The following is a 26657-nucleotide window of genomic DNA, read 5'->3' on the forward strand; positions in this document are numbered from 1 at the left end:
GCCATGAAATTGAATCATGTGGAGAGAAAGAAGAGGAGGGGGGGAAGGTGGAGGAGGAGGAGGAGGAGGAGGAGGAGGAGGAAGAGGAGGGGGAGGGGGAGGGGGAGGAGGAGGAGGAGGAGAATTGAGGATCTGCCTCCCAGAACCATGGGCCTTGTCTCACTGCAGCACCATGGCTGAGCTTGGAATGAAATGTCTTTTCCATCCCCTGAGGTCCCAGCTTGATCGGGTGAAATATTGCTGGCCTCATCTTAGCCCAGCCATCACTTTCAGCTCAGTTTTTATCAGGCACCATGGGCCAAGGAAAAGCTAGAAGGATAAACCAGACATGTTTATTCAAGTGATTTTTTTTTCATTACACTGTGTGTGCTGCTTCCTAGCCCACTTGTAGCAAGAGCAGTTTTGTCAGAGAACCTAGTAGCACCAGCTGCTTCAGAGTGTTTCGAAACCCAGAATTGTTCCTGCCTAAAGGAAATGCAGGTATAAAAAGAATGGAGCAGAGACTGAAGGAAAGGCCATCCAGAGACTGTCCCACTTAGGGATCCATCCCATCTGCAGACACCAAACCCTGACACTATTGCTGATGCCAAGAGCTTGCTCACAGGAGCCTGACATGGCTGTCCCCTGAGAGGCTCTGCCGTCACCTGACTAATACAGATGCAGATACTCACAGCCAACCATCAGACTGATCCCAGGGACCCCAAAGGGGGAGTTAGGGGGAGAAATGAAGGATCTGAAAGTTTGCAGCCTCATAGGAAGAACATTAATAGCAACTAACCAGACCCCCCCCCCAGAGCTCCCAGTGACTAAACCACCAAGCAAAGAGTACACCCATGGCTCCAGCCAACATATGTAGCAGAGGATGGCCTTCTCTGGCATCAATGGAAGTCTTGTGGAGGCTTGATGCTCCATTATAGGGGGATGGTAAAAGGGTAAGGAGGGATTGGGTGGGTGGGTGGAGGAGCACCCTTATAGAGGCAAGGGGGGGATAGGATGGAGGGTTGTGGAGGGGAAACCAGGAAGGGGGACAACATTTGAAATGTAAATAAATAACATAAACAAATTTTAAAAAGAAAAAAGAAAAGAAAAGGCCAGTCACCTGTTTGCTTATCCAAGGAGGGTTCACTCTACCCAGATTCACCACATGCAAGCTCTCTTAGAAGAGGTCAGTTGCTCAACTGATTTGTTTGTGTATATATCATCATATGATCAGAAATGCCTAGAAAACCCATGCTGTATCTGCCTCAGTGTATACTATCAAGCTCGTTGTCCATCCCAGAAAGAAACACGGGGACTTGCTTTCCTGATAACCAACAAGGCGCTTGGAGTGTGTCATGATTTGTCCCAAACCCAGAACAGAACTGGCTCACTCTGCTAAGTCTCTGTCCCTCTTGTCCACAAGCTAAGCTTGCCAAGGCTGGCCCACAACCCTTTCTTGAACCAGAACTACTTTTTGGAAGGTGTCAGAAATCATGAAGGCCTGCATAAAGCTAAATTGATCTCTGTCGACTTTCTCCTGTTTTAATAAAACAGTTTACATAGTCACCTCCTCCAGAATGCAAACGCCACCAAGGGCACTGACCACATCCTATTCATCTGACTCCTTGCCTCTTAGCACACAAGAATCACACTCCAAACAGCTGAACCAAGCCACTTATCAGAGGTTGTTCCTCCAGGTCAGAGAGGATTAGGCCTTTTCTTGATGAGTCAAGGAGATCACTAAGAACAAGAAGTCCAGAATTATTTTTAAGTTAACCATGGTCATAAATAACCTTTAAAAAAAAAAGGACGTCCAAAACCTAGCAGTTGGAATGTATCATTGCGCTTTTGCTCAGCCCACCCTACCCCACTCCCCTTTCCGATTAACCACCCTACTTATGGCCATGGCTGGGTCATTAATCCTTTCGTACTCTTGCACACAACAGTCTACTTAACTATGTAAAACAGAGACAAAATTCTTTTAAGTTAAAAAGACTATATAGCCCCCTGCCCTTAGATGAGCCTGTGATTTGACTCATGCTGATGGAGCTAGTGAGGATACCTTAGCACACCTGACGCCATGGTGGAGGCACCCGTCAGGTCATGGAACTCAGAGCATAGGCAGCGCTACCTGCCGAAACCAAAACAGAGACCTAAACCATCAAATCCATAGTTTTGGAAAACTCTAAATGTACTAGCCTTGCTCATTGGCTTTTGTAGTTCTATGTCTAGCTAACTGTTCTTGCTGACTGAAATGTGTCAACCCAGAATGTTTTCGAACTGAAAATCTCAACCTAAGAAAGGCTTGCGCTAACCCTGGAATCCCGAAAACTGGTTTTCACCAGCTGGGTAGTGAAAACTTCCTACTGGCTCCCACCTATGCCTGAGTGGCCTTCTTTCAGATCCCCTACAGAACAGAGGGATCTTCAAGACCCACAACGTGCAGAACAACCTGTCCTTGTTGCATTTCCCAGGCAAGCAGCCTCCCCAAGGACAAAAGGCCCTCCTGCCAAAGTCTGATAAAGAACTATTCTGTTCCCTATTTCTGTTTGCCTTCAGTATTTGATCTCAAAGTAGAAGAGATCTGGCAATGCAACGTCCCCATGGTCCTGCTCCTCTTTACCACAGCAGAAATAACAGAGCAGGCTGTCTGATACAGATCTTTCTTCCTTCAACCCTGCAATGTCCCCCATTCCTTTACCCTGGCAGTCAACCTTGTGTTGAGTCTCACAACTCTGTTTTCAGGGAGAACCTAGTAGCTACGTCTAAATTCGTCTTGAAATATGACTAAAAACCCTAAATGCCTGGGTTGCTGTTTTATTTTATGTGTGAGTGAAAGAAAATTATCTCAACTTTTCTTCCTACTCTCCCTAAAGTAGTTTCTCACCTAGATACTGAGGAGAAATGGTTCTGCACAGGTTAATCCCCAAGCATCGGTTTCATCTTTAAATCCTATGGTCTTGCCCTTTCTGAGCACTCTGACAAGCCATTCATCTACATGCCCTTTACAAAGCCTCACACACAAGAAAGGCCTGATAAATGTTGGCAGAAATTACTATGCACCCCTGCCTAAGCCAGCTGCTGCCCATTTGCCGTGAACTGAAACAGGAGTAGAGCCCTCGCTGGCTGTATTTGTGTTACAGCATATAGTCACAGCTGATTGGCTAAAACTGGATATAACCCTCTGAGACTAGACCAATCACATTGTCTGTCCGAGGGATTTGGAACCAGCATTTAAGGATTGATGGGATTCATATGTGTGGCTTGGAGGAGTAGAGAGTCATATTCTACCATGTAAACAGAGAAGAGAAAGATGGGCTGCCGAGAAAACACATGGCTAAAGTATATGGGCAGACAGAAGCAGACCCAGTGAGAACCTCCTGCGTGCCTCTGGCCTTTCCACTTCAGAGCATCCTAGACAACATCCAAATGCCTGCGTATGCCTGGGAGCTTTCTCTAGGGTCTCCCACAGCAGCTCTCAGCTGGTGACTGATGACACGCCATGGACATACCCAGCCCTCTTCTCTCCCTGACAAGGAGAATCCTGGGGTGTGTTCTTGAACACTGTTCATTGATGAAGAAGAGACATACGGTGGCATGCGCAGTCTGAACAGGCAAACTGAGGAAGAGGAATACAACTGACAGTTATGGATTAAGATGAAGGATGATATTGAATATCCTGCAAAGTTCATGACAAAATTATTCGGCTAAAATGTCAAATGGTCCCAAGGTTGAGAAACAATCATTGAAGGGGGAAAAAATGGGAAGTTTTAAAGTCACGGAGAGTAGGGAGCAGCTGAAGAGCTTTCCTTTTATCAGATTCCTTCACATCCTCCTCTCTCTTCCTCCCCTACCAATGTTTCCATTCCACCATGGAAGAGACAACTTATACTTGAAACTCTAACGTGAAGGCCTGCTTTGTGACTCTCAGTTATTTCACTTCTGACACATTTGTGTTTCCTGACTCTAACATCTCTTAAGATATAAAGAATTTACAGCAACTCCACAAGTCAGCTGACTAATTATCTGATCATTCCTATGATTACTAGGACCCACCATCAGTGTCCCATGGCTGTCCAGGTTTTATCAATGAAGCTCCCTCTTTCCAGGAAGCCCTTCGGACCTGTGCAAACCCCTAATTCTAGGTTACTGGGCTCTTACCTGGCCAAGGGGATCTTTTGGTCTTTGAAATCAATGTGTGTAGATTTCACACACATGACACCAAGTCCTGGGAACTGAACCCAGTGGGAATGACTGCCTAGATTCAGGTACTTTCTCTAGTCTAACACATTATTGAACATCAGACTAGCAGATGAGAGACTTCCCCTATGACCACACAGAGCCACTCAGCAGTAAGGCATCACAGCCTGGTGATGAGATCATGCCTAGAAAAACTGAAAATATGAGTATCTTTGGCACCTTGTTAATTATATATTAGAAAATAGTCTACAGAAGAGCTGGTCTGTGTAGCTGAGAACGAACGTCTGTAGGCATCGGCTGGGAAGGAGAAGGTGTCTTCTCTTGGACTGATGTCAATCATCCTAAAAAGGAGGAGGTGTGTCCCAGGTGTCCCAGCCCTCTCGGGACCTGCAAGACCACAGCACAGCAATCTTGAGCCTAAAGATCTTGGAGGAGGTGCTTGAGGAAATATTTAAGATAATAACAAATTGGAAAGGCAAAACTGGTGGTCCCTCAGCACTGAGCCCAGCAGAATCTAGCCCTTGGCATTCCTGTGACAGGATGGAAATCTTATTCCTATAGGACCTGAAATCTGGACATAGGGTTAAAGGGTACAGTGAACAAGCAGCTACCGTAGTGTATTTAATGGTTAGAGTTTTTTCCATCTGCTTGCATTACCACTTTGAGCATGTAAGCACTGAGCTAGGCACTGATAATCGAGGAGAACAAGTCTGGACCTAGTTAAAACTCTATATTTGCAGACATCATTTTTTAATGAATATTTTCATTGTATCATATCACATATATCATGCCATTAAGGACTACATGAGCAATAGTATCTATTATCTTAAGTGAGAAGAAGCCATTGTTGTCATACTATAGTGTCACTGGGGAGGAAGATTAAAGAAGGACTGAAACCCCAATCAAACGCAGCCCCTTGAGGGCTGGAGTGACTCTCCCAGAAACTGAGGAACTTCATTGATGAAGCTGCCTCTGGAGATGGAAACAGGTAGCCCAGGCAATGACCAGTGAGAGGAAGTGAAGAGGCAGCCAGGAAGGCACACAGCCACAGTCTGCAAGGGTAGCTTGCTCGCAAGGCTGTGTCGTACAAAAGAGGCCTCAGTTGTGTGTGTGTGACAGGCATTTGAGTGACAGCTCTGCAGCAGCCCCTGCTACCTGGCGTCCTGATCACCCTTCTCCATCCACCAACTCTGCAGCAAGTTCTACACTAGGTGCTCTCAAAAGAATTGCAGTCTGGAAAAAGGGCTAGATGGACACAAATATAAGGAGTCATGGCGGCCACACTGAAGTCAAAATAGGGTCAATACACACACTCAGCCAGCCCTGTTCAGAGCTCCCATGTTTCCCCCGTTCTTCTCCCTATGCTATTCTTCTCGTTTTCTCCCGCTCTACGCACTCCATCAGCTAATCACCTCATATCCCACCATCTTTCTGTTTGTACGTTCCCTCTCCTCTGCTCCACCATTCAGTATAGGACAGTGTGAGGTTTGTCATACTGTGAGAGATCCCGCACACCTTCCTTCCCCACTAAGCATATGGGAATCGCTCAGTTGAGTATTTATGGCACTCCTCAAGTTATTCACCCAACAAAATACTAAAAGTTTTGAATAAATAAATGAACTGGAAAACACAAGAAACGCCATGGTAAGCGGAAATCCAGCTTTCAGGGAAAACACTGAGGAAGGTGAACACATAAGGTTTATAATTCTCAGCAGAGTTAGACATACACAGCTACGGCCTTGGTAGGATTTGGCTGACCCTTGAGAGTAGGTGGCATTGAGACATTGCAAAGGTCAGTCTCAAGGCTTGCTGTGTAAGGCAGGTAGAAGGGCAAAAGCTTGGGTGACAGAAGCTTGAAGGGTCATGTGACTGAGATCGGCCTCTGTCAATGACAGAGCACAGAAGAACTGCCATTTACCAGGTGCTACGCTTGGAATGTTTATCTTAGCCCAAGCTCACATTGAAATTTAATCACCATTTTAAGTGTTGAGAAGTGGGACCCATAAGAAGTGATTGGGCCATGCGGGCTGTACCTTCACAGGGAGACTAATAGCCAACACGGTATGGAATTCCCTATTAAAGGGCACATCACGTCTCTCCCCCCTTTTCTTACCTCTCTCATTCCTTACACCTTTCTGTCATATGTGACTTTCTCCCATAGTGTCGTGCAGCAAGAAGGCCCTTGCCAGATGTCGGCACCATGATCACAGACCTCAGCGGCCACAGAACTGTGGGAAAATAAACTTCACAGCCCATGATAGGTAAGCTGTTCAAACCCAGACACCAAGTTAAAGAGCCAAGAAAGAAAGGTGTAAGCTTCCTTATCCCTGTCAGCCAAAAATATTTCTGAAGAACACACACCAAACATCTTTTGCCAAAGTGGATTATTATAAATCAAAATGTCGTCAAGCTAGCAAGCAAACAGAACAAACTTCAGATTAACCATCAGACTCTATGGTACGGGTGGAGGACTGAGTGTCCCAGACCTCGTCCCATGTGTATCAAAGTACTGACCAGGGAGAACTTCAGGCTAGAACTTGAGAAGAGAGCTCAAGCCTTATCTGTTTCTCAGGCAGACCACACCACCTCAGCAATTCCTGTCTAAAGGCCCAAGGAAATCAACAGACCTGCACAGAGCCCAGTTCAGGGATGTTCACCTTCAGGTCGTACGTCATAGAGAAAAGTGTAACCAAAAATGGGCTTAGAGAAGAGCTAGAGTAACTCGCATAACTTTGAGATGAAATCCTCCATAACTGTTAAGATTCTAGTTAATGGAATGTTTAATAACTTGAGGACACGTTTAATTAAATATTGAGTGAAAGGGACAGATCCCAAAATAGAATGCATCGCTTGGTGTCTCCATATTACAATGCAGTGACTGAAACGCATTCTGATTTAATGGTTATTCTGCCATTTAATTGTCTGTATAAACTCGGGCAAGGGGTTAAACTCTCTGACTTGACTTCTTCACCAGCAAAACTGGATTTAAAATAGTTCTCACTTCCTAGAGGAATGTCAGGGTGAGTTATTGGGAAGGGGGAGGGGACGGAATGCAGGATAGCAACTGTTACAATTAATGGCTTAACTTGTGATGAAAGAAATGAATGTGGGTGTGTGTATGCTTACTATACATATCTTAAAGCTTGTTTAGAAGAACGGGCTTATATTCCTGTCCAGAAAGGGGAGGAAAACCAGGTAGAAAGGAAACTTGAAAGATTAACAACAACAATAACAAAGTTAAGAGGATTATCCCAACATAATTGTGGATAACTTACTTTTTCTTTGTACTTCTTTCTGTTTTCTGGGTGGTTTTTTTTTTTTTCTCATGAGTATATATTGGTTTAGTGACTACACTTGGTCTGTCTGTGGCATAGATCCTCTGCTCTGAACTACTTGAGAGAATGTCACAAGGAGGGCGTTAAAGGTTAAAGTATCAGCCTCATTATTAGTAAAGCTATATTTATATAACATGCATGTGTCTGTGTATGTATGCCACAGGCTTTCTACAGAATTGAGCTTGTGCCAAAACCCCGGGCTCCCTACTGGACCAAAGGCAGATGAAGATGCTACTTCAAGAGTTCACAGAAAGAAAGCCACCCTGTCCTCTCTACCCCACCACGTCTCAGGAGTTCTCCAACCTGAAGGAGGTGTGAAGGAAAAAAGAGAACAGCAGTATCCCTCCAGCTCCTCTCCCTTTGTTCGATAATGTGAAACCTTAGGGAAAGTTCCGTATCCCTGCCAAGCACAGAATGCATTATGGAAAGTTCACACTCTCCGAGATGGAGTATCAGGGAATTCATTTGAGATCACGAGCCCTCCTGAAACGTATTGCACGAGCCTTTTAACAATCCCAGCACCTAAGGTTCTCTTCTTCACATCTCAGAAAGCGGAAGGTGGGTGGGAAAGTAAAAAGAGAGGTCCTAGAGCCGAGCTGGCCTTTCAATCGCTTAGACTTTTGGAGCAATCACATCACGCCAATCTGTAATATTTACAGCACCCAGGTGCATTTCACCTGATCAAAATATAAATGCCCTTTCACATGCACAGGTACACATGACCTGCTATTTAGCCTTTCGGTCACAAGGGGGGAAATACATTTATTTGCTCAGAAATACAGCGTGTAAGCCCCTGAAGCACTCCGCGGAGCAACATCTGGAATTCATCAGCAAGTTTATGTTGTGCAAAGAGCAGCCACGGGGAGACAGGCTAAGCTTCAAAGCTCACACAAGGCAGGGCAGGTTACAAGCACATTGCCAGTTTTATTTGTTCCTAGACAACTAGCTAGCATTTACTATCCCTGCTAAGATTAACAAATCTATTTTTAAAAAACGTATTAAAAGCTGGGGCACGTTGTACATCCTGGCACTGTGGCTGGGTCAGAGGACCGAGAGTTTCGGTCCAGCCTGGATTACTCAGTGACTTTGAGAAAAACCTAAACTATGTAGTAAGGAAGGTGAGATAGACTGACAGACAGATAGACAGGTAGATGACAGAGTTAGAAGCAAAGAAGCAAAAATCTGGGGAAATTTAAAATTCTTGAGGAAAATCCAAGTAACTCCTAACATATGGTTTTCTAAAAAAAAAAATATTTGAAGGGCATGTGGTTATATCAATGACTTCTCCATACCTAAATCTGAATCTTAATGCTACATAATAACTATAAAATAAAATAAAATCAGTATTGCATAACAATTATACCACCTCTTTGGAACAACTTAGCTTCCTTGTCCTTACTGAGGCACACTGCACTCAGAAATGCTGCAATCATGGTGACCTATGCATCCTGAGTCCTTCAGACACTGCTCCATCCCATGCCACTGTACCTGAAGAGGGACATGTAGGCCAGGTGAGCACCAAGGTTGTTTGGACAGACATGATCCTACCTGCCCACTACTCATAACAGAAAACATTCTCTCCATGGGGAGGAGCCCAGGGCATCAATAGGACGTAGAAGGCTGCAAAAGCCAAAAATAGGACCATGAAGGCTGTGAATCCTGGAAATTGGCTAATTTATAATCCTGGCCCCGATCTTATTTTAATATAATACATTTCATGAATTCTTTTAGAATTTTACACATGTATATAATTCAATTTTATCATACTCACCTCCCCCACTCTTTTTCCTAACTCCTACCAAATTCACTCATTCCAAATTTTATGTTCTTCAAAAGAAAAAAGAAAACACTACCGATTCTAATCTGTGCTGCACATGTAGACGTGGTCATGGGGTCATCTACTAGAGCATTATTGACGTGCCAGGAAACACACACTTAAAAGACTACTGATTCCCCTTCCCCTAGCAGCCATCAACTGTCAAATAGCTGCTCATCTAGGGTGGAAGCTCGCGAGCCCTTCCCCTCTCCATGCTAATAGAATGCTAACTGGCTTGATCCTGCGAGGGTCCTGCACAGACACCTACAACTGCTTTGAGTTCATGTTTCCTATTGTGCCCAGAACACAATGCTTCACCACACTCCTTCTAAATTCTGGCTTTTACAATCTTTCCTTGATATCCAAGCCTATTGGGGAAGGGGATGGTGTCTGTGTCTCAATTATGGTAGAGCGCTCCACAGATACTTAATCTCTGCATTTGGGCCAGTTGTGACATTTTGTATTAACTGCTGTCCACTGCAGACATACTTCTCTAATGAAGACTTGGAGCTGCACTAGTCTATGAGTACAGAGATATGTATTTAGAGAACAGTATGATACTGAAGCCATTTATCAAAGTAATGATAGTGGATTCACCTCTGGGTACCATAAGCTCCCCTCCCATGGGCTCCTCATTATATTTACAGTGTGAGGCATGTGTTTCCTCCTGTGGAACAGGCTTTAGATTCAATCAGAAAACAATTGATTACCCACCACAATTACAATTATAGTTATACATTACATAATATGTTATATTATAATTATATATTATACATTATGTATTTTAAATTAGGTATTGGATATTGTATTATATGTTGCACATTATATATTACATATTGTATATTATATATTATTACAATTATAATACCTATGGATACACCTTGTCAATGACTTTGTAGCTCACAAATTAGCTGGGTAAGAATATTGATAACTCTTCTTCCCCAGCAGGCTACATAGCACCCTTCCAGTAGTGTACAAGCCAATCAGCAAGGAGGATGCTTTCTAGTCAGCACCAGCCTGATTTCTCCACATCCTATAACCAAATACGTGGAGTCTTCAGCAACAGGATCTTCCCACCAGAAAACGTAGGTTTACCATGGTGTTCTGTTTCCAACCCTGATTATTTAAAGCAGGGTTTCCTTGTCTCAAATTCTAAGTCTAATTTTTTTCAGATGGTACCAATAATAGTAATAACATTTAGCTGGCTTCTGGAGGACATAAACATTTAATTATCCAAATTACTGAGAAGGGAGCCAGAGACATAGTAGACCTCAATAAATGTTCCCTTCTCATCATGACTTTGATAGTATATTTCAGACCATTAATGTCCAAATTCTCATCATCACACTTTAGTAATAACCGTCAGAGGACAGACAATATGGGTGCAAATTATTTAGCTGTCTTCAGTCTAAGAAATCCAAAGGCTTTGGATACCAACTACAGACAGCCTCCCAAAATTTTGGATTCTAGAAATAGTCTAGACTGAATGCTTTCCCAATTTTCCTTTTATACATAGAACCTGCCCTTCAAACAAGAACTGTCTGTGGAAGTTCTATGTAAAATATAAGTAACTGAGGTGACATAGTGACTGTGGAAAGGGGGGAAAGGCCGAACATGGTCTGCTTAACTATTCCCATCCATGAACTGAGTGATGCCCTTGAAGCACAGACACAAGACCTTCTGAGTCACCAAGTATCTGGTTGTCCACTGTACTGCTCTCATTTGGTATTTAAAGAACTGGAGCCTAGAAAAGCCACGTCACTGCAAGCAATATTCAGACAGAAGCAGCAGACTCAAGTCAAAGACCCTTGACACTTTGCAAGTGATGATCAGCCCCCAGTGATGTCACAAATGAGAGTAGAAAAGAAACGGCCTGCACTGCTCTACCACTGTGCCAGCTAGTGCCATCTTCTCCTCATTCTCTAGTACCCACCACCCTCATTTTAACCAGTATGTGGCATATAGTTCCCCTCCACCACTAACCCAGTACCCCACATTTCCCAGTCTCCGTCCTCCACACCTGCTGCGTCTCTCTTCTCTCAAAACTCAGCTACCTACCCTCTTGGTCCTTCACTGTTCAGGATAGACCAAGATGTTGTCCAAACAACCCACAGACATGTATTTGGAACATTCATCTATTACCTAGGTAATTTTTATGAATACACTTAACAAGAGTCTCCTAGAAGTTCTTTTTAAAAAATAAATCTAAGAGAAATTTTGGGTTGGTCTTTAGGAAGTTCTAGATCTTGCAGAACATACCAGACCCTAAGTGTACCAGGAACGCTCCACAAGCTGCATCAGTAAGTTTGCCCATTTCTCTGATTCCAACCAACTCAGCATGGATGGTGGGGTGCTCACAGAGCCCTAGTATTAAACATTAGTGACAGTCTTCAGCTTTCTTCAGAGGTAGGGCTTCTCATAAGTTACAGAGGGACAGCCTTAAACCCATATGCATGCAGGGACTACTAATTGGGCACTGTAGCTTTGTGCATATGTGTGTGTGTGTGTGTGTGTGTGTGTGTGTGTGTGTGTGTGATATTTGTTATATAGTATATGTTATGTGTTGTATAGTATATGTGCATAATATATACCATGTGAAAAAGGACATGGAGATGAGAGATAAGAGAAGCAACACAGAAGGAGTTGGAAGAAAGAAGGAGTGGATTCATGGATTTCATTTTTCAAAAAAATGAAGCGTGTGTAAAAGGAAATTAGTCCTCTCCTAAGCTCAAAACTAGTACAAAGAGGCATATATTCCAGAGTGAGTTCCATTTGAAAAAAGATCCAGAGACAAAAAATACAGCTCACCCAACTCACCTCACTGAAGACTTCCAACTGAACCCTGATTAAACCCCGGCTTATGTTGGAAATATTTGTTCTGCTTAAATCATGTCTCCTGATACTCAGGGTGATTCATACCATCCTCGGGATCACAGACTTGGTCTGTGATAAACAGCTGCTTTCTCTGAACATGCCACAACTCCCTGAATGCCCATGCTGAGAATGTGAACCACACTTCACCTCCACCACACACACTCTAATTCCTGCCAATAAAGGTGGGAGAAAGATAGGTCAAGCCCCATAGATCCCTATAGGGATTGTCAGGGGAGGAGCACAATTACCATTGTGGAAAAGCAATCTCAAAGACATTTCAAGTTTGCTAACATATCTATGAGGGAGCAGTTGAGTATCAAGTGGTAACTACCCACTGAATGGCACTCTGAACTACCCAACCTTGAACATAGCTGTCACCTATTCCTTAGAGACTTGTCGAAGTATTATTTTCACACCAATAATAAATACTGCAAAAGTTAAAATTAAACAAATACTGTAAGTTCGGGAACTTGTCTTATCTAAATCTATGCAATCTGAAAATATTTAGCAAGGGAATCTGTAATGCAAAACAGATACAGAAAGGGTCTCAAAAGAAGGCTCTGGGGAATGTCCAAACTATTAATTTCATGTTAAAAGGAAAGGCCCAAGCATCAGTTGTCTATGGGGTGAAGAACAAAAATGTATTTCAGGGAAGTGACCAGAAAAGCCCAAGCTCCTTGATTCCTTTAATAATGGCCCTAACTTAAAGAAGAATTTTTCTCAGATTGAAGAGGGCTGGAGGCTGGAAAGATGGCTTGTTGTTAAAGAGTTCCTGCTTCTCTTGCAGAGAACAAGAACATGGTCCCAGCACCCTCATCAGAGAGCTCACAACCACCTGTAAGTCTAGTTGCAAGGGATCTGATGGTCCCTTCTGGCTTCTGCTGGCACCTGCACTCCCGTGCACAGACCTACACACACACACACACACACACACACACACACACACACACACACACACACACACACACTTTAAAAGAAATAAAACTTAAAAGAAGAAAAGAGGAAGAGAAGGAGAGAGGTGGGGAACGTAGCTCACTGGCAGAGCAAACACTAGCACACAAAGCCCTGGGTTTGGTCCTAGCCATGCAAAAAGAAATTTAAAGGAGATCTTTAAGCTAGCTATGATCAAGAAGCCAAACTAAATTTAAATGAAGATTAACAAAATTTCCAAATTGAAAATACACCTATAAGACTCAATTCCCGGGACTGGAGAGATGGCTCAGTGGTTAAGAGCACTGACTGCTCTTCCAGAGGTCCTGAGTTCAATTCCCAGCAACCACATGGTGGCTCACAACCATCTGTAAAGAGAGCCGATGCCCTCTTCTGGTGTGTCTGAGGACAGCTACAGTGTATTCACATACATAAAATAAATAAATAAATATTTTTTAAAAAAAAGACTCAATTCCCTGCTAACCTGTCCAGAAGCACTCTTTCCACACGAGACCCACGCTATTGCTCAAAGTACATCCATCTTAAATATAAAGGTGAAAATAAAAATAAGACACCATGCACATTCAAAAATAGCTACGGCATGGTGATGTGTGGGCAGCAGATCACAGCGGAGAATTACGGCCACGGACTCTGTTACTATGTGCACTCTGAGATGCACAAGTGAGATGCTGTGTAATAGCTAGGCAACGCTGATCACACAGGTTGATTTGCTCCAGAATGAAGAGTGCTGTGACCTGCACAGAGAGGGCACAGTTTGACCCGTTTTGCAAGTGGATCATCAAAAGCTCTCAGCCTCCCACAGAAAATCTACCACCTTGCCTGCACCACCCCAACTCAGCTCTGCATCTTTCCAACAGCCATAACCACCCTCAGTGACACATCCCTGCACACCACAGAGGCCCCAAAACAGCTAGCACACTACACTGGGCCTGTAAAGTCTGTTTTGAAGTTTGTTTGTGTTTTATTTATGTGCTAAATTCCCCTACCTCCTCTCTCTGGAGCTATTAAGTGCTCCTTTCTGAAGCTAGTGCAATCTTGTTTTTCCTTTGGCTTTTGCCATCCAACTCTGGGTCACTGCCCACCAGGCTTGGGACGAGCCAGCTGGCTCTTGAGTACCTGCTTGGCAGAAGTCACTGACCCTTTTATTCCATGCTACCTGGCCGCTTCCTGCCACAAGGAGGGTTTCCCAGAGCGGATGGGAGGCATTTCACACAGGATGAGCAATTATTTGTGTTATATTTTGCCACCAAGTCTTTATTGCTCTCCCAGGAAGACCTGCTTGAGTTCCTCTAAACAGGCAGGAAGGATGTGAACCTGGGAGAATCTGTAGTCCGTTACTACATAAGGCTATGATTGTGCCATCGATAATTTTTATTTTGCAGGTGTGTGTGTGTGTGTGTGTGTGTGTGTGTGTGTGTGTGTGTGTGTGTGTGTAGGGTCGCACCCAGGGCCCTTGTGGAGGTTACTCCACCAGAGTTATATCCCCAGTCTTTACAGTCTTTTTAAATAACCATTTCTCCAAAAGGTATGTTTGCTTAATATTGGTATTTTTATCTAGTCCATGGTTAAATATGAGTAATAATATAAGAATCTATTAGCGTAGTGTGTAAAATATTGCTGAAAATAGTCTTCAGACAGTTACTTCAGACGGTCGTTATGCAGAGGCTGTATGCAATCAGTTCTTAATGCAAAAGTTGGGTCATTTCGTTTATATAAAGTCTTCCAGTTCATGTCAACAAGATGCAAAAGTATGTATAGGCATATCTTTGCACAACATATAAATGAATTATAATAGAAATATTAAGCTAGTTATTCAGGTGTGTAAGTAAATGAAACACATGAGCAAAAACTAATTTTTTTATTTTAAGCATAAACATCAGAAAGTTGTTAATAAAGAATATCTAAGTAAAAGAGTCAAGGGCATGCAAGTACATATGCTTAGAAAGTGGCAGGTTAATGATGTAAACAGAGAATATAAGTAAAACATATAAGTTTAAAAGTACAAATATAAAACAACGGAGATGGCTGAGCAGTTAAGAGCACGGCCACCCTTCCAGAGGACCCAGGTGTGCTTCCCAGCATCACAGAGTGGCTCCAGTTCCAGGGATTCCGATGTCCTCTTCTGGCTTCCGCTGGCACCAGACAAAACACAGTCCACAAAAATACATGCAGGCAAACACTCATAACATAAAACGAAGGAGGAAAGCATTTTAAAAATTAATTCTTCTGTCTTTGGATCAGGCATTTAGATTCAGCGTTTGCAGGTTTTGTGAAAAGTGCTTCCATTCATTAGCGAAATCAGGAGGCCTGAGGCTCCTGCAGAGCTACCAATGAGCCTGCCTCCCGCCCTGCGCACTGGGACTGAAAAGACACAGCCAGTACAAGCAGAGTAACTAAGGAAAGGTAGTCTGGTTTTTCTTGTAAAAGCATCCTTCTCATCGCACAACCTTTTTTATTTATTTTGGCTGGTTGGTTGTTTGTTGGTTTGGTTGTTTGGTTGGTTGGTTGGTTGGTTGGTTGGTTGGTTGGTTGGTTGGTTGTTTGGTTGGTTGGTTGTTTGGTTGGTTGGCTGGCTGGCTGGTTGGATGGTGGTTGGTTGGCCAGTTGGTTGGTTGGTTAGTTGGTTGGTTGGTTGATTGGTTGGTTGATTGGTTGGTTGGTTTGTTCTTTATTTGGTTGGTTGGTTGGTTGGTGGTTGGATGGTTGGTTGGTTGGTTGGTTGGTTGGTTGGTGGTTGGATGGTTGGTTGGTTGGTTGGTGGTTGGTTGTTTGTTTGGTTGGTTGGTTGTTTATTTGGTTGGTTGGTTGGTTATTTGTTTGTTTGGTTGGTTGGTTGGTTGTTTTTGATTGGTTGGTTGGTTGGTTGGTTGGTTGGTTGGTTGGTTGATTGGTTGATTGGTTGGCTGGCTGGCTGACTGGCTGGCTGGCTGGCTGGCTGGTTGACTGGTTGATTAGTATGGCTTTAGTACTAAGAAGAAATGATGACATGAAATGATGTGGTTGTTTATGATGTGGAAAATCTGAAAATATATAAAAGCAAGTGACCTTTAGCAATCAAGAAGACTATAGCATTTCTAATCTGTACATGGCATTTCAGGGTATTCAATAATTTTAGAAAAGCAGACAGTACTTCTGGAATCCCCAGTTGTTTTTCTATATATTTCTGAGGAATAACCATGGGAAATCCATTTCTCCACAGAATAGTCCCGACATTCATGACTTCAGAGTTTCAAACCAAACTCGAACCTTGTGGTTTAACTGTGTTTGTGCTCAGTGATACATGGTTTCCTGTTTATAAGAAAAAGAAAAGTCCTTAAAAAGCTTATTTTAAAAACTCCAGCTTCCTGGTTGCTGCCGCTGCAGAGAGCCCCTGGGCAGCACCCCACGAACGAACCTGAGCCTCGGGACCACAGGTAAGACCAAAATTTCTGCTGCACGAAAGCTGCCTGGTGAGCTTGGGACACACGGAAGCAGAATTTCTCTAGGACCGGGCACGTTCTGTGTTTAGCGGAAGTCCCACACCCGCGGATCCCGGCCCGCAGCAGCTCTCTGCTCCCAGACCCGGTGAGAGAGAGACCCAACCGCCTGGTCAGGTGGGCACTCCTGAGGCTGCAGAGCGGAAGAGACCACCAACACTGCTCACCCCTGCCCACATCCCTGGCCCAAGAGGAAACTGTATAAGGCCTCTGGGCTCCCGTGGGGGAGGGCCCAGGAGCGGCAGGACCCCTGCACCTGAGACACCGCCGGAACCTGTAAGAAACAGACCGGATAAACAGTTCTCTGCACCCAAATCCCGTGGGAGGGAGAGCTAAACCTTCAGAGAGGCAGACAAGCCTGGGAAACCAGAAGAGACTGCTCCCTGCACACACATCTCGGACGCCAGAGGAAAAAGCCAAAGACCATCTGGAACCCTGGTGCACTGAAGCTCCCGGAAGGGGCGGCACAGGTCTTCCTGGTTGCTGCCGCTGCAGAGAGCCCGTGGGCAGCAACCCATGAGCGAACTTGAGCCTCAGGACCACAGGTAAGACCAAATTTTCTGCTGCAAGAAAGCTGCCTGGTGAACTCAAGACACAGGCCCACAGGAACAGCTGAAGACCTGTAGAGAGGAAAAACTACACGCCCGAAAGCAGAACACTCTGTCCCCATAACTGACTGAAAGAGAGGAAAACAGGTCTACAGCACTCCTGACACACAGGCTTATAGGACAGTCTAGCCACTGTCAGAAATAGCAGAACAAAGTAACACTAGAGATAATCTGATGGCGAGAGGCAAGCGCAGGAACCCAAGCAACAGAAACCAAGACTACATGCCATCATCGGAGCCCAATTCTCCCACCAAAACAAACACGGAATATCCAAACACACCAGAAAAGCAAGATCTAGTTTCAAAATCATATTTGATCATGATGCTGGAGGACTTCAAGAAAGACATGAACACACTTAGGGAAGCACAGGAAAACATTAATAAACAAGTAAAAGCCTACAGAGAGGAATCGCAAAAATCCCTGAAAGAATTCCAGGGAAACACAAACAAACAGTTGAAGGAATTAAAAATGGAAATAGAAGCAATCAAGAAAGAACACATGGAAACAACCCTGGATATAGAAAACCAAAAGAAGAGACAAGGAGCTGTAGATACAAGCTTCACCAACAGAATACAAGAGATGGAAGAGAGAATCTCAGGAGCAGAAGATTCCATAGAAATCATCGACTCAACTGTCAAAGATAATGTAAAGCGGAAAAAGCTACTGGTCCAAAACATACAGGAAATCCAGGACTCAATGAGAAGATCAAACCTAAGGATAATAGGTATAGAAGAGAGTGAAGACTCCCAGCTCAAAGGACCAGTAAATATCTTCAACAAAATCATAGAAGAAAACTTCCCTAACCTAAAAAAAGAGATACCCATAGACATACAAGAAGCCTACAGAACTCCAAATAGATTGGACCAGAAAAGAAACACCTCCCGTCACATAATTGTCAAAACACCAAACGCACAAAATAAAGAAAGAATATTAAAAGCAGTAAGGGAAAAAGGTCAAGTAACATATAAAGGCAGACCTATCAGAATCACACCAGACTTCTCGCCAGAAACTATGAAGGCCAGAAGATCCTGGACTGATGTTATACAGACCCTAAGAGAACACAAATGCCAGCCCAGGTTACTGTATCCAGCAAAACTCTCAATTAACATTGATGGAGAAACCAAGATATTCCATGACAAAACCAAATTTACACAATATCTTTCTACAAATCCAGCACTACAAAGGATAATAAATGGTAAAGCCCAACATAAGGAGGCAAGCTATACCCTAGAAGAAGCAAGAAACTAATCGTCTTGGCAACAAAACAAAGAGAATGAAAGCACACAAACATAACCTCACATCCAAATATGAATATAAAGGGAAACAATAATCACTATTCCTTAATATCTCTCAATATCAATGGCCTCAACTCCCCAATAAAAAGACATAGATTAACAAACTGGATACGCAACGAGGACCCTGCATTCTGCTGCCTACAGGAAACACACCTCAGAGACAAAGACCGACACTACCTCAGAGTGAAAGGCTGGAAAACAACTTTCCAAGCAAATGGTCAGAAGAAGCAAGCTGGAGTAGCCATTCTAATATCAAATAAAATCAATTTCCAACTAAAAGTCATCAAAAAAGATAAGGAAGGACACTTCATATTCATCAAAGGAAAAATCCACCAAGATGAACTCTCAATCCTAAATATCTATGCCCCAAATACAAGGGCACCTACATACGTAAAAGAAACCTTACTAAAGCTCAAAACACACATTGCACCTCACACAATAATAGTGGGAGATTTCAACACCCCACTCTCATCAATGGACAGATCAGGGAAACAGAAATTAAACAGTGATGTCGACAGACTAAGAGAAGTCATGAGCCAAATGGACTTAACGGATATTTATAGAACTTTCTATCCTAAAGCAAAAGGATATACCTTCTTCTCAGCTCCTCATGGTACTTTCTCCAAAATTGACCATATAATTGGTCAAAAAACGGGCCTCAACAGGTACAGAAAGATAGAAATAATCCCATGCGTGCTATCGGACCACCACGGCCTAAAACTGGTCTTCAATAACAATAAGGGAAGAATGCCCACATATACGTGGAAATTGAACAATGCTCTACTCAATGATAACCTGGTCAAGGAAGAAATAAAGAAAGAAATTAAAAACTTTTTAGAATTTAATGAAAATGAAGATACAACATACTCAAACTTATGGGACACAATGAAAGCTGTGCTAAGAGGAAAACTCATAGCGCTGAGTGCCTGCAGAAAGAAACAGGAAAGAGCATATGTCAGCAGCTTGACAGCACACCTAAAAGCTCTAGAACAAAAAGAAGCAAATACACCCAGGAGGAGTAGAAGGCAGGAAATAATCAAACTCAGAGCTGAAATCAACCAAGTAGAAACAAAAAGGACCATAGAAAGAATCAACAGAACCAAAAGTTGGTTCTTTGAGAAAATCAACAAGATAGATAAACCCTTAGCCAGACTAACGAGAGGACACAGAGAGTGCGTCCAAATTAACAAAATCAGAAATGAAAAGGGAGACATGACTACAGATTCAGAGGAAATTCAAAAAATCATCAGATCTTACTATAAAAACCTATATTCAACAAAACTTGAAAAAATTCAGGAAATGGACAATTTCCTAGACAGATACCAGGTATCGAAGTTAAATCAGGAACAGATAAACCAATTAAACAACCCCATAACTCCTAAGGAAATAGAAGCAGTCATTAAAGGTCTCCCAACCAAAAAGAGCCCAGGTCCAGACGGGTTTAGTGCAGAATTCTATCAAACCTTCATAGAAGACCTCATACCAATATTATCCAAACTATTCCACAAAATTGAAACAGATGGATCACTACCTAATACCTTCTACGAAGCCACAATTACTCTTATACCTAAAACACACAAAGACACAACAAAGAAAGAGAACTTCAGACCAATTTCCCTTATGAATATCGACGCAAAAATACTCAATAAAATTCTGGCAAACCGAATCCAAGAGCACATCAAAACAATCATCCACCATGACCAGGTAGGCTTCATCCCAGGCATGCAGGGATGGTTTAATATACGGAAAACCATCAACGTGATCCATTATATAAACAAACTGAAAGAACAGAACCACATGATCATTTCATTAGATGCTGAGAAAGCATTTGACAAAATTCAACACCCCTTCATGATAAAAGTCCTGGAAAGAATAGGAATTCAAGGCCCATACCTAAACATAGTAAAAGCCATATACAGCAAACCAGTTGCTAACATTAAACTAAATGGAGAGAAACTTGAAGCAATCCCACTAAAATCAGGGACTAGACAAGGCTGCCCACTCTCTCCCTACTTATTCAATATAGTTCTTGAAGTTCTAGCCAGAGCAATCAGACAACAAAAGGAGATCAAGGGGATACAGATCGGAAAAGAAGAGGTCAAAATATCACTATTTGCAGATGACATGATAGTATATTTAAGTGATCCCAAAAGTTCCACCAGAGAACTACTAAAGCTGATAAACAACTTCAGCAAAGTGGCTGGGTATAAAATTAACTCAAATAAATCAGTTGCCTTCCTCTATACAAAAGAGAAACAAGCCGAGAAAGAAATTAGGGAAACGACACCCTTCATAATAGACCCAAATAATATAAAGTACCTCGGTGTGACTTTAACCAAGCAAGTAAAAGATCTGTACAATAAGAACTTCAAGACACTGAGGAAAGAAATTGAAGAAGACCTCAGAAGATGGAAAGATCTCCCATGCTCATGGATTGGCAGGATTAATATAGTAAAAATGGCCATTTTACCAAAAGCAATCTACAGATTCAATGCAATCCCCATCAAAATACCAATCCAATTCTTCAAAGAGTTAGACAGAACAATTTGCAAATTCATCTGGAATAACAAAAAACCCAGGATAGCTAAAGCTATCCTCAACAATAAAAGGACTTCAGGGGGAATCACTATCCCTGAACTCAAGCAGTATTACAGAGCAATAGTGATAAAAACTGCATGGTATTGGTACAGAGACAGACAGATAGACCAATGGAATAGAATTGAAGACCCAGAAATGAACCCACACACCTATGGTCACTTGATTTTTGACAAAGGAGCCAAAACCATCCAATGGAAAAAAGATAGCATTTTCAGCAAATGGTGCTGGTTCAACTGGAGGGCAACATGTAGAAGAATGCAGATCGATCCATGCTTATCACCCTGTACAAAGCTTAAGTCCAAGTGGATCAAGGACCTCCACATCAAACCAGACACACTCAAACTAATAGAAGAAAAACTAGGGAAGCATCTGGAACACATGGGCACTGGAAAAAATTTCCTGAACAAAACACCAATGGCTTATGCTCTAAGATCAAGAATCGACAAATGGGATCTCATAAAACTGCAAAGCTTCTGTAAGGCAAAGGACACTGTGGTTAGGACAAAACGGCAACCAACAGATTGGGAAAAGATCTTTACCAATCCTACAACAGATAGAGGCCTTATATCCAAAATATACAAAGAACTCAAGAAGTTAGACCGCAGGGAAACAAATAACCCTATTAAAAAATGGGGTTCAGAGCTAAACAAAGAATTCACAGCTGAGGAATGCCGAATGGCCGAGAAACACCTAAAGAAATGTTCAACATCTTTAGTCATAAGGGAAATGCAAATCAAAACAACCCTGAGATTTCACCTCACACCAGTGAGAATGGCTAAGATCAAAAACTCAGGTGACAGCAGATGCTGGCGAGGATGTGGAGAAAGAGGAACACTCCTCCATTGTTGGTGGGATTGCAGACTGGTAAAACCATTCTGGAAATCAGTCTGGAGGTTCCTCAGAAAATTGGACATTGAACTGCCTGAGGATCCAGCTATACCACTCTTGGGCATATACCCAAAAGATGCCTCAACATATAAAAGAGACACGTGCTCCACTATGTTCATCGCAGCCTTATTTATAATAGCCAGAAACTGGAAAGAACCCAGATGCCCCTCAACAGAGGAATGGATACAGAAAATGTGGTACATCTACACAATGGAATATTACTCAGCTATCAAAAACAACGAGTTTATGAAATTCGTAGGCAAATGGTTGGAACTGGAAAATATCATCCTGAGTGAGCTAACCCAATCACAGAAAGACATACATGGTATGCACTCATTGATAAGTGGCTATTAGCCCAAATGCTTGAATTACCCTAGATCCCTCGAACAAACGAAACTCAAAACGGATGATCAAAATGTGAATGCTTCACTCCTTCTTTAAATGAGGAAAAAGAATACCCTTGGCAGGGAAGGGAGAGGCAAAGATTAAAACAGAGACTGAAGGAACACCCATTCAGAGCCTGCCCCACATGTGGCCCATACATATACAGCCACCCAATTAGACAAGATGGATGAAGCAAAGAAGTGCAGACCGACAGGAGCCGGATGTAGATCTCTCCTGAGAGACACAGCCAGAATACAGCAAATACAGAGGCGAATGCCAGCAGCAAACCACTGAACTGAGAATAGGTCCCCTATTGAAGGAATCAGAGAAAGAACTGGAAGAGCTTGAAGGGGCTCGAGACCCCAAAAGTACAACAATGCCAAGCAACCAGAGCTTCCAGGGACTAAGCCACTACCTAAAGACTATACATGGACTGACCCTGGACTCTGACCCCATAGGTAGCAATGAATATCCTAGTAAGAGCACCAGTGGAAGGGGAAGCCCTGGGTCCTGCTAAGACTGAACCCCCAGTGAACTAGTCTATGCGGGGAGGGCGGCAATGGGGGGAGGGTTGGGAGGGGAACACCCATGAGGAAGGGGAGGGGGGAGGGGGATGTTTGCCCGGAAACCGGGAAAGGGAATAACACTCGAAATGTATATAAGAAATACTCAAGTTAATAAAAAAAAATAAATAAATAAATAAAAAAAAAAAAACTCCAAAATCTTCTTGGACAATGAACCCCTCTCACAAAACAACATTTTGATGAGTTGTGGATAAATAAATCTGAAAGATATTATTAAACTTCCAATTAGGTGCACATGGATTTAAAATTATGAGGAAATATATCTGGGGGGGCGGGGGGGACTTGGATAAACTTTGCTCACCCCAAAGTACTTGAGAAGTACTTCCATGCCTTCAAATGGTCACTGAGGTTGCCACCAGTATGTAAGCACACTTTTCCAAGTTTCTGGCACCACACTACTCATCTGACCGAGCCACTCATCACCTTAGAGCCCCAGAGATAAGTGCCAGGAGGAATTTCCACTGCTCAGTGGCTATGCTCCCCTCAGCCTGCACTCTGAACCCAGGAGGCCCACTCCCTCCTCAGGGAATGAGTCCAGAACAAGATGTGCTAACACCAGAGCTGGCCTGAGAGAGCTGGCTAACGGTTCAGAAGGTAGAGAAGTTCATGCCACTAGAGCATGTCAACCCTTCTCACCGAGGAAATCCCTTGGAAGAGCCCTTCTCCAGCATGAGAGGGGGAAGTAGGGTTTCTATGCACTTCTTAATGTGACAATTTTTGTCATTTGTCCCCCTTTATTCCAACCAAAAATCTCCTTTTTGTTTGCTTTCACCAATATTGGTCATAAATCAAGGAAGCACTCTAAAACCATGGGTCCCGTTTTTAAATTAAGCACAGGAAGCAAGCATGGAGAAGAAGACGAGATAATGACCTGGAATGTGCTCACTTCCCGAAGGTCATTATAGGTTCCCAATGACAACCCACCCTCCTCTTCCTGCAAGGTGCAAAGTCTTCCTTAAAGGTGTTTCCAAAAGTTACCATTAGTGTCCCCATTTCTTCTGTAACATCTTGCAAGTGTGGAGTAGGAACACGGCTTCACAGGACTGTTGTCTCTAACCTACATACCCATCCTACTTTATGGGCCCAGAGAAGCTGCAGTGGTTCGTGGGCATCCTGTAGTTGGTACTATTCCCTTAAGCCTGTACCCAGAGCTGTCATCACCACAGCAGCTTGCTGCTCACCTCTAGCAAGGTCCTTATGTGGCTTACCTGAGCGATAAGCAGGAATTCACAGCTAGACTCATGTAAACTTCCCCAACCATCTGCAGCAGAGAGGAGAACAGAACTGGGAGAGCCGGCGTAATACAGTGACACAGATGGCGATACTCTTTAACATGGAAAGATAAAGGGCAAATCGTCAGACACAACAGAAAGTCTCTTTCACAGTTAAATCTAATGTCATAAACAGAGATGACTTTTCAACAAGGGATGCTTGGCACTCAGACCATGTACCATGCCAGGTACCACTGAAGAATGAGAGTAGCCAGGGGGGGAAAAATCACATCTGAGTTTTTAAAACAGTAATGTGTCTTCCCACACAGCTTGAAAGGACACATGCTTGCATTAGAAGCAACAACAGAGAAGTTACTTCTTGCTCTAAAAAATCTCTCTGCAGTGCCCTCTGGAGTTCAGAATAGAAATCAGAGCCTGGGGTGCTGGTAACAGAAAGCCTAAAATGCCTAAGACCTTTCAAAGTCTCCTTGGCTATTGACTTGCAAGTTAGAGCCCTTAACAAGCAGGTGTTTGCCCTTTCAAGTAACTATTTGTAAAGTTGGTTGAGTTTAGGTGAAAATAAGCCATTTCATTTCCAAAGTCTCTAGAAATATCTATAAATACCTTTCTCCCTGCCCCAGTGCTTAGAATGTTAATCACGAGTGTACCTCCACTATTTATGACTGTATAATACACCATTCTAATTATTAATGACTTTTAAAACCATAATCGTTTTTCATCTGCCCTGATTATGACTAAGCTAAGAAAGTCTTCTCATCCACGTAAGTCCACCTGTACCTGTGATTACCTCGGGGTCCAAGTGAGCAGGGATGTCAATGTCAGAAGGCTGGCAGTTGAGGTCCTCTTTCTTTTATTATTGGATATTTTATTTATTTACATTTCAAATGTTATCCCTTTTCCCTGTTCCCCCCTCTCCCATTTCCCCTCCTTCCTGCTTCTATGAGGATGCTTCCCACCCCCTGCCCCACTGCCACTCCTACCTCAACACTCTGGCATTCCCCTACACTGGGGAAAGGAGCCTTCACAGGACCAAGGGTTTCTCCTCCTATTGATGCCAGACCAATGCCATCTTCTACTACATAGGTGGCTGGAGCCATAGGTCCCTCCATGCATACTCTTTGGTTGGTGGTTTAGTCCCGGGAGCTCTGGGAGATCTGGTTGGTTGATATTGTTGTCCTTCCTATGGGTTGCAAACCCTTTCAGCTCCTTCAGTCCTTTCTCTAACTCCTCCACTGGGGACTTTGTTCTCAGCACAATGGTTGGTTGCAAGCATCTGCCTCTCTATTTGTCTAGCTCTGGCACAGCCTCTCAGGAGACAGCTCTATCAGGCTCCTGTCAGCAAGCACTTCTTGGCACCAGCAATACTGACTGGGTTTGGTGGTTGTATATGGGATGGATCTCCAGGTGGGGATCTGAAAGTCCTTTCCTTCAGGTTCTACTCCAAATTTTGTCTCCATATTTCCTCCCGTGAGAATTTTGTTCCCACTTCTAAGAAAGACTGAAGCATCCACACTTTGGTCTTCCTTCTTCTTAAGCTTTATGTGGTCTGAGAATTGTATCTTGGGTATTTCAAGTTTGAGGGCTAATATCCACTTATCAGTGAGTGCATAGCATGTGTGTTCTTTTGTGATTGGGTTACCTCACTCAGGATGTTATTTTCTAGTTCCATACATTTGCCTAAGAATTTCATAAAGTCATTGTTTTTAATAGCTGAGTAGTACTCCATTGTGTAAATGCACCACATTTTCTGTATCCATTCCTCTGCTGAAGGACATTTTTGTTCTTTCCAGCTTCTGGCTATTATAAATAAGGCTGCTATGAACATAGTGGAGCACGTGTCCTTGTTGCATGTTGGAGCATCTTTGGGGTATATACCCAGGAGTGGTATAGCTGGACCCTCAGGTAGAACTATGTCCAATTAGGAACAGCCAGACTGATTTCCAGAGTGGTTGTACCAGTCTGCAATCCCTCCAACAATGGAGGAATGTTCCTCTTTCTCCACATCCTTGCCAGCATCTGCTGTCACCTGAGTTTTTGATCTTAGTCATTTTGACTGATATGAGGTGGAATCTCAGGGTCGTTTTGATTTTCATTTCCCTGATGACTAAGGATGTTGAACATTTCCTTAGGTGCTTCTTAGCCATTCGGTATTCCTCAGTTGAGAATTCTTTATTTAGCTCTGTAGTCTGTAGACTTCTCTGGAGTCTAACTTTGAAGTCTTCTTTCAACCAGAGAACCCACCTTTGTATCTCACAGCCACTACATTCTAAGTGGAGGCATCTGAGAATAAGTATTCCAAGGGAGAAGTAAGGGAAAGCTGGCCTAGAGCAAACAAACCCCCTCCTGAATTCTGTCCATCTGGACAACCGACTCAAGGGTATAGAGAAATAAACCTTCCGTAGTGAGAGGAGCAGCAAAGTGTATGTGGTATCTCCAC

The 26657-nt window shown here is 43.1% G+C and overlaps 2 long non-coding RNA genes across 2 annotated transcripts in view; both read right to left on the reverse strand.

Annotated features, from left to right (window-relative positions):
* LOC120102827 (uncharacterized) overlaps positions 1-26657 on the reverse strand; it is a 274820-nt gene that overhangs the window by 132256 nt on the left and 115907 nt on the right. The window lies entirely within an intron of this gene.
* LOC134487059 (uncharacterized) lies at positions 14999-25058 on the reverse strand. Its single transcript, XR_010066776.1, has 2 exons — positions 24197-25058; positions 14999-16175 (listed from the first exon to the last, which is right to left on the reverse strand). It is a non-coding gene; the product is annotated as an uncharacterized LOC134487059 (long non-coding RNA).

This window comes from Rattus norvegicus, chromosome 5, assembly GCF_036323735.1.
Source record: "Rattus norvegicus strain BN/NHsdMcwi chromosome 5, GRCr8, whole genome shotgun sequence".
NCBI classification, from domain to species: domain Eukaryota; kingdom Metazoa; phylum Chordata; class Mammalia; order Rodentia; family Muridae; genus Rattus; species Rattus norvegicus.